The sequence below is a fragment of the Panicum virgatum genome, chromosome 5N (genome assembly GCF_016808335.1).
Source record: "Panicum virgatum strain AP13 chromosome 5N, P.virgatum_v5, whole genome shotgun sequence".
NCBI lineage: Eukaryota > Viridiplantae > Streptophyta > Magnoliopsida > Poales > Poaceae > Panicum > Panicum virgatum.
In genome coordinates, this window is record NC_053149.1 from 19141426 (window position 1) to 19150770 (window position 9345).

At 51.7% G+C, this 9345-nt stretch overlaps 1 long non-coding RNA gene and 1 pseudogene across 1 annotated transcript; both read left to right on the top strand.

Moving 5' to 3' along the window:
• On the top strand, positions 1 to 1529 carry LOC120676739 (annotated as a pseudogene).
• A 149-nt stretch (positions 1530 to 1678) lies between these two features.
• On the top strand, positions 1679 to 2516 carry LOC120676740. The gene is made up of 2 exons (XR_005675977.1): positions 1679 to 2100; positions 2197 to 2516. It is a non-coding gene; the product is annotated as an uncharacterized LOC120676740 (long non-coding RNA).
• The last annotated feature ends 6829 nt before the right edge of the window (positions 2517 to 9345 follow it).

Consider the following 9345-nt stretch of genomic DNA (forward strand, 5'->3'; position numbering starts at 1 on the left):
CAGTTGTCGTCGTCAACGAGACTATAACAAGTTGAGCACCCTCTACGCTTCGCTTGTAAAAAGGCCAAGCCCAGAGCAGAGAGCACCCGCAGGATTTGCGCCATGGCCGCTGCACTCGCACTCCCCCAGGCCACCTCCGCCGGCCACCGTTTCGAGTTCGACGTGATCGTCGTCGGCGCCGGCATCATGGGCAGCTGCGCCGCGCACGCGGCCGCGTCCCGCGGGGCGCGCGCCCTGCTCCTGGAGCGCTTCGACCTGCTCCACCACCGCGGCTCCTCCCACGGCGAGTCCCGCATCATCCGCGACGCCTACGCGAAGGCGCGGTACGTGCCCATGGTGCGCCTCGCCCGCCGCCTCTGGCGGACGCCGAGGCCGAGTCCGGCTACCGCGTGCTCACCCCGGCGCCGCATCTCTCCATGGGCCCACGCAGCAACGCCGCGCTTGTCGCCGCCGCCGAGAACGCCGGCGCGGTGGAGGTGGACCTGGCCCAGAGGTGGGGAGGCGCCTTCCGCGTCCCGGACGGGTGGCTGACCGCGGTGAGCGAGCACGGCGGCGGCGTGCTGAGCGCGACCAAGGCGGTGGCCATGTTCCAGGCGCTCGCCGTCAAGAAGGGCGCCGCGGTTAGGGACAACGCCGAGGTCCTGAGCATCGAGAAGGGGCCGGACGGTGGCGTCGTGGTGAAGACGAGCAGCGGCGAGGAGTTCCGCGGCGCCAAGTGCGTCGTCACGGTGGGCGCCTGGGCGAGCAAGCTGCTCAGGTCCGTCGCCGGCGTGGAGCTCCCCATCCAGCCGCTGCACACGCTGACCTTGTACTGGCGCATCAAGCCCGGCGGCGAGAGCGACCTCACGGCGAAGGCCGGGTTCCCGACGTTCTCCAGCTACGGCGACCCGCCCGTGTACGGAACGCCGTCGCTGGAGCTCCCGGGCCTGATCAAGATCAGCTGCGACGGCGGGCCGCCGTGCGACCCGGACGGCCGCGACTGGGTCTCCGGCGACCGCGAAGTCACCGAGCGCGTGGCCAGGTGGATCGAGGCCTCCATGGCAGGCCACGTCGAGGCCGCCGGCGGGCTGGTGATCCGGCAGTCGTGCATGTGCTCCATGACGCCGGACGCGGACTTCGTGATGGACTTCCTCGGCGGGGACTTCGGGGAGGACGTGGTGGTCGGGGCCGGGTTCTCCGGGCACGGGTTCAAGATGGGGCCGGCGGTGGGGAGGATCCTGGCCGAGATGGCCATCGACGGCAAGGCCAATACGGCGGCGGAGGCCGGCGTGGAGCTCGGCCACTACAGGATCAACCGTTTCGATGGCAACCCCATGGGAAATGCCAAGGATTACTAGTGACGCTGATCATGGATGTGTATCTTTGACCTATGTACCCGTGTGATTCTTGTCACGCGTTGAAATAACTTAGTAACAACTCCGTAATTGGATCAACAAGTTGCATAGTATGGGTTGCAAGTGTGAAGTGAACCAAGTAAAATCAGTTTGAAAAACATAAATGCATTTAAGTTTGAGGTGAATTTAAAAGTACGGTTACGTGTACGTTCTGACCCGTTTCCACCTTTTCTTGGTTTATTAGCATTGGTGCTGAAAAGAACATATATGCATGTTATTCATCAGTTTAGAGCAAGTATAGTTAGGTATAGTCAGCCGGCGAAATAAATTGCCATGTCATCCGAACCCGACTGGAGGAGTGAGAGAGCAAGAAAGAACGAAACAGGCGAGTCGCTCGCTCGAAGCATTGTAACCGAGGTAAAACGCCTGTTTCAGCCCATTGCTGGTGATTGAGCCGGCGCCTCGCTCCACCCCGTCGATCCCCTGCTCCCTTCCTCCTGCGCTCCAATCTCTCTTCTCGCGCACGCTACCTTCTCCCCCGCGCCAAATCATCCTGTTGCGCGCCAAATTGAAAGGATTATCCACGGTCCTCCCCCCCAAAATCCACCCAGTTCATCTCCAATCCCCCACATCTAAACCCTAGACCTGCACCGGCGACTCTCTTCTCTGCTAGATGAATCAGCAGTTCAAGAGGACCTCCGCGCCGGCGCCTATGGTGACTGCTATGCTATGGTGAATGCTGCTGGATTGCTGGTGCTATTTAGAGGTATGCATTCTCTAATCTGAACTGAACGATGTTCTCTTTATTAAGTATGCATTGACAAACTACTTAACCTTGCCTTTGTTTTGTTTTTTAAAATAGTGACTGAAGATTGTTGGTGCAATGGATTGGCTCTATGCCTTTCGTCGTCTGGATCAATAACAAATGGCATGTTTGGTGGAAGCTTATTTAGTACTACTTTTGATGTATGCATTTTTAGAAAGACTTCTGCAATGTTTAAGCACCGGTGTCATGGTGCTATTTGTCATCAGTTATTTGTACCTAGGTGGAATGTAAGCACTGGTGTCACGGTGCTATTTGTCATCTGTTATTTGTACCTAGGTGGAATGTTTAAGCACTGGTGTCATGGTGCTATTTGTCATCAGTTATTTGTTCTAAGTATTATGTTAATTTGTTATTCACCAGGGTATAAGTACTTCAATTGATGAAATGGTGTTCACTAAATAGCTATAGAGATGTATCCACAAAGGATCCTTTGCACATGCAGACATTAATTGCTTAGATGTTTCAAGCAGACATTAATTGCTTAGATGTTTCAAGCAGCCCATGTATCAGCCGGCTTATAGCCAACCCATTATATGGGTAAGCTTTTAGAGCTTGATCAGGTGACATGAAAGTGGCTTTTAGCCAGCTGCTGGCTACATTACTATCCTTGCTCTTAAGAGTAGTTCTCAGCTTCTCAGAGCATGGCTAATAGCTCCGCCGGTGGTCAGGCAGTTCTTGCTTCTCATGGCTAATAGCTCCGTCGGCGGTCGGCTGGGACGCAAGCCATCATGATGGTGGACCCCACCCTCTCACCCAATAGCAACAGAGACAGGGTCTCTTCGCTAGCTTGAGCGGGCGGTTTGCGAGTCGCCCATCAGGCCATCACCTTCTCTCTTTTGCTCCACGTAGATTCTCAGCCAGCTATCCGCCAGCCATTATACTTCGTCTTACTACTCTGAATTTTGTTTTGCATTGTAGTTTGTGTAGCCCTTTTGCAGAAAGCAAAGTGTTTTCAGATATTTCTGCAGCAAAAACAGGGTCCTTTGTTGGAAGATTAATAAACAATATGGGTGAATTTCATGCAATTTCTTTTGTCTTTTTTATGTAAATGTTGTTTGTGTTGGCGATCAGAAATTGCATATTAGGGCAATGCTTAGCTGTACGCGTTACCTTTTCAAGCAAATGAAAGGACGACGAAGAAAACTTCAGTCCGTTTTTCTTGGTTGAGACTTGAGAGAGATATTTCAGCTTGCAACTGATCCCATTCGTTGCATTCGATACTGACAAAATAAGGCTGGCTTGGAACTTTTGGAATTATTATTTCAGTTTGGAAATCAGCTTATTGCCCTGTACCATCGCCAGCACCGCCGGTACATACCAGTGCAGTGCATGTGGAGTTGTAGACGATTCTGAATTGGCGATGGGATCTGAGCGAAGCCTGACCGTTTGGGAAACACCAGAATTGACGGGTCGTCTCACTGATTGGTTCAGACGAACGGCGGTGGGGATAGAACATACACCTCTGCATGAAACACCGATGATGACGAGATTTCATTGACAGATCCAGACCACCAGCACCGCTGCACGTCAGTGATCAGTCATCCTCACAGCATCCAAAGGCTTCTCCAACGGCAATCGACGCCAACAATGGTGACCTAGAGGTGACAGGGAAGGATAGAGATCGTCCATGAGCCGATCGCGTTACCAGTTTCGCTGCACCTGGCTATGGACTATGGAGTGACGACAGCAGTGAGAGCCGATTGCGCGACTCCCTCTCCGCCTCCTGCAAGAAGAAGAGCTCGCTATCTTTCCCCACACTGATGCTGTGGGTCTGATGCTTGACCCGCCAATAATGATTGTGTTCGGTTGGTTGTGGCTCGTAGCTGGTGCTGATTTATCGTGAGATAAAATTACTATTGGCTGGCTGGTGGCTGGTGGTCTGTGCTAATTTGGTGTGAGAGAAAAACACTACTGGCTGGTTGGCTGACAAGCCAGCCAATAATATGATGCTACTCATCCTGCAATCGATGAACGCGAAAGCACACATAGGGGTGGTAATAGATCATGATCTTAATGCTCTCTTCACAATTCTAGTTGGCTCTTAATATTTTAGCTCAAAATTGAATAAGATTATAACCCGATTCTTTTAGAGTCCGAATCTTAGAATATCTAGACAAAAAATCAAAGCCCTTTACCACCCACACGGCACCCAGAAACCATACAAGATAACATGCATGTTATTTTCTAACGACCAGGTTCAACCTTGAGGCCCAACACTCGAGGTTGCATCAAGGCAAACCAGTCTCTCGCAGTTAAGGATGGATCCAGATGGTGAACATCCGAATTATCCATATTCGTATCCGGTTGAAATGTAAATATGGATATTCATATTCGTATTTGATTTTAATATGGATGTCATATGGATGCATCCGAATCCGACTTTGAGAACTTTTCTCTATCCGATTTCATATTCGTATTCGAGGAATATCCGATCACATTCATATTCGTCCGTATCCGTAAAGAAAAGTAACTAATAAGACAATTTTAAACTTATCTTTATACCTAATTACTTAATGATGTACACTATTTAAATTATTTAGAAAGCTAGTTAACTAATAATATATTTATTAAAATTAGTAATAATATAAAAATTAACTTTAACTATTTAATATACTTATTTCATGATTAAAATTATTTTATATGAGTCAAATTAATTATTTATTTAATGATAAAATCTTTTTATATATCTTAATTATTAAGTATTTAAATATTTATTTATTTTACTTTTAAAATTAGTATTATATATTTAATATAAAAGCTATACATAGATAATTATATTTTTTATTAGCTATCTTCTAATCCTTTACTCCCTACTTGTATAATGATTTTGATCTACTATAAAATTGTTGACAAAATAAGCTGATACTCGTGATAGCTCTATGTTTCAAATCGAGAAGGAATCCGGATTTGAACTATCCGTTTTGTATTCGTATCCGATGAAATCCGCATTCGCATTCATATCCGAATTAAAATGTGTTAAAAGGTGACATTTGGATCCGATTTCATCCGTATCTCATCCGAATCCATCCTTACTCGCAGTTGCAGTCAAACCACCTTACAGTTATGTCCAAAGGAATTCATGAAACAAAATATTTGCATTACCTTGCGTGATACTTAACAAATTAATAGTCATGCTAATTGGAACAAACATGATTGACACAACATAGCACTGTTCGTCTAAACATTCGTTTAGCCTCTACTTGTTTAACATATGTTTAAAAAAGACTAAAATTACTTTCATGGCCCAAAGGGACAGGAGGTTGCACAAGTTCTCTTAGATTGATACAGTAAATTGGATAAATATAAAAAATAGTGTGAGGAACAATACGGGTAGATTCAGTTAATCTATTTACTCAAAACACGGAGCAATGCAGAACATAAATTTACTGTTTAAAAGTGATATTGTAGGAACAATGCTAGGACATCCCTTACTTGGATATGTAAATAATGCGTCACTTCCTTGATGTTTATTCTCCAATGCTATGCTCTTGAAACAAATCTCTGGATGTTCCTGTTGCCAGGACATAGTTTTGGTGGAATGCTCGGAGGTCAGCTTGACCAAAGGGCCGCTTGGATTGAATTGAAGTACAATTGGATGGTTCTTACAAGGGAGAGGGCGGCTGCTTATATAGGCAGAACATTCACCTACTCTTATCAAAAAGCATAAAGCTTTAACCCAAGCCAAAAGCACCTCATGATCCACTTGAGGGCCAAGGCAAACAAAACTACAAAAGTAAAGTGCAGAAATTAAGATACAAGTGCTAGCTTAACCTATCAATCTCCCCCTTAAGCCTAGCAGTAAACTATCTTCTTCAGGCCAATCCTCTCCCTCATCTCCTGGAACTTGGCCTTGCCCAGAGACTTGGTGAGGAAGTCAGCCAGCTGGTCGGCAGTAGGAATGTGGCTGGTCTTGATGCTTCCTTCTTCCAGACAATCCCTGATGAAGTGGAACTTAGTCCGGATGTGCTTGCTCCTGTCATGGAAGACCGGGTTCTTGGCCAAGGCGAGTGCAGACTTGCTGTCCACCTTCAACTCCACCACCTCCACTTCCCTGCCCAGGAGCTCCCCGAGCAGCCTTGCCAGCCATAGAGCTTGTGTTGATGCAGTGGTGGCAGCAATGTACTCTGCCTAACAGCTCGACAAAGCCACCACCTTCTGTTTGATGGACTGCCAGCAGACCAAGTAACTCCCAAGGAAGAACATGGTGCCGCTGGTGCTCTTGCTGGTGTCGACATCGCCGGCCAAGTCGCTGTCGCTGTAGCCGATGAAGCGTGTTGTGTTCGGAGCCTTCTCGTAGTGAAGCCTGTAGTCCAGCATCCCGGCCACATAGCGGAGCATGCGCTTGGCGGCCTGCTGATGCTCCACTGTGGGCCGATGCATGAATCGACTCAAGTATCCAATGGCGAACACCAGATCCAGCTAAGTATGCAACAAGTACCGCAAGCTGCCCATGAGTTGCTAGTACAGAGTCGCGTCCACCTCCTCTGCAGCTCTCTCCCTGCCGAGCTTCAGCTTCTCCTCCATTAGGGTGGCCGTTTGATTGCAGCCCTGCATGTTCCCCAGCTCGAGGATGCGTTGTGCGTAGTTGGACTGGCACAGCGTGATGCCATTGGCATCCTGGCGGACCTCGACACCAAGGTATAAGCAGAGGAAGCCGAGATCGGTCATCTTGAAATGATCCTTCATGGCGGCCTTGAAATCCTCCACCTCCCTCCCATCTGCGCCGATGATGATTAGGTCGTCGACGTAGACGCCGACCAGTAGTAGAGCTTCCCCACTGCCGTGCCTGTACACCGCCGCCTCGTTCACGCTTTGCTGGAACCCCATCTTCTTCAGAGTGATGTCCAGCTTCACGTTCCATGCACGCGGTGGCTGCCACAGCCCGTATAACGCCTTCTTCAGCCGGTACACCTTCCCTTCTTCTCCGGCGATGATGAAGCTAGGCGGCTGGCGCACGTACACCTCTTCCTTGAGGCCGCCGTAGAGAAAGGCGGACCTCACGTCCATGTAATGCACCTTCCACCCCTCCTGCGCCGCCAGTGCAAGGAGAACCCGCACCGATTCCATCCTTGCCACTGGCACAAAAGCATCATCGAAATCGATGCCTTCTCTGCACGAAGCCACGCGCCACCAACCTCGCTTTGTGCTTGGCCACCACCCCCTTCTCATCCTTCTTGAGCTTGAAGACCCACTTCAGTGAGATTGAGCGATGGCCGGCGGGGAGGTCCACGAGCTCCCAGGTCTTGTTCTTCTCAACAGCCTGGAGCTCCTGCTTCATCGCCGCCTCCCACGCTGGATGGCCCTTGGCCTCCGCATGGTTGGTGGGCTCCCCGGCGTGAGTGAGGTGGAGCTGGGTGCAGTGGTGTGGCGCCATGCTTGGTGGTGACTCGTCCCCGATGATGTTCATCACCGTGCGGTAGCGCAGTGGCTCGGCATCATAGTAGGCGTCCAGCCAGTCCTCGTCATCCTCCAGCGGCGTGGCCAGCTCAATTGGAGGAGTCAAAGCAGATGGCCCCGCCGCCGGTGTGATCGAAGATGCCTGGAGTAGAGAGTCTACGTCCTCCTCTGTTCCAGTGTTGCTATGCTCCCCAGGAGGTAGAGCAGGGGACGGCGAGCGCGGCGTAGCCGGAGTTGCGGCTAGGCCTGACGAAGGCATGCGGGCTTCCCCGGATCCAAACTCCTCGACATGCTCGACGACGAACTCCTCATCCGCCGAAGCTTGCCTGCAGCCGTCCTTGATCCAGTCCCACCCGTGACTCTCATCGAAGACGACATCGCGCGAGACACGCACGCATTGTATCTCAGGGTCGAGGATGCGGTACGCCTTGGCACCATCAGCGTAGCTGATGAAGATGCTGGGGCAGCTACGATCGTCCAGCTTCTTCAGCTGCGACAGATCCTTGGTGTAGGCGACGCAGCCGAACGTGCGCAGGTGCCCCACCTGCGGTGCCTTGCCGTGCCAGGCCTCATAAGGCGTCATGCCCTGCAGTGCCTTGATCGGAGCCCTGTTCAGCAAGTGAATGGCGATCACCACCGCTTCTCCCTAGAAGCGCGCCGGTAGGCCTCTCTGCTTCAGCAGCGCCCGTGCCATGGCGACCACGGTCTGGTTACGGTGCTCCATGATGTCGTTCTTCTGCGGCAAGTAGGGGGCGCTGTAGTGGCATTGGATTCCCTCCTCCGCACAGTACGCCGTGAACACGCCGACGGTGAACTCCCGCCCATTGTCCGTGCGCAGCATCCGCAACTTCTTGCCGCTCTGCTTCTCCGCCATGGCCTGCAGATGCTTGATCGCATCCACAGCCATGTCTTTCATCGTCAGCAGCACCACCCACATGTACTGCGTGGCGTCGTCGACTAGTAGCAGGAAGTAGCACCTGCCACCGGGAGTCGCTGGCGAGATGGGGCTGCACAGATCACCGTGGACAAGCTCCAATGGGTCCTGTGCACGGTACTGGGCCTCCGACGGGAACGGAGTGCGGCGATGCTTGGTGATGACACACGTGTCGCAGAACTGGGCGACGTGGTCGATCTCCGGTAGCCCGCGCACCATGCCGTGCTTGGACAGCTGGTGTAGAGCGTCGAAGTGCAGATGGCCATACCGCTCGTGCCAGCGCCAAGCTTCATCATCGTTGTGGGCAGCGAGGCACATCGGCTTGGCTGTGTTGATGTTGAGGATGTAGAGGTGGTTGGCGCCGCACCGCACCTTGACAAGAAGATGCCGACGCTGATCCCAGATCCTCAGGATGCCATGCTCGATCAACACCTTGGATCCTCCTTCATCAAGCCGCCCCAGACTCATGATCGAATTGCGGAGCGCCGGGATGTAGTACACCCCATGGAGTACCCTGTGCTCACCGATCTTAGGCTCGATGATGATGGAGCCGACTCCATGAATCTCCACCTTCAACTCATTGCCGAACCTCACCGTCCCTCTGGACGATGTGTCCAGATTGGTGAACAGCTCGCGACGGCCGGTCATGTGGTGAGTAGCACCAGTGTCCAGGTACCACCCATCGAGCTTCTCGTCGCCACCGGTCTTGCTGTGCAGAAAAGCGTTCGCCTTGGGCTCGTCGATGGCGATGTTGGTAGACTTAGCGAAAAAGGTCGAAGCTTGCCCCTCGCCGCCGTCCGCGTCGGGCTCCGAGAACCCACACGTGAGGAACAGCGCGTGGTCTTCATCTACCT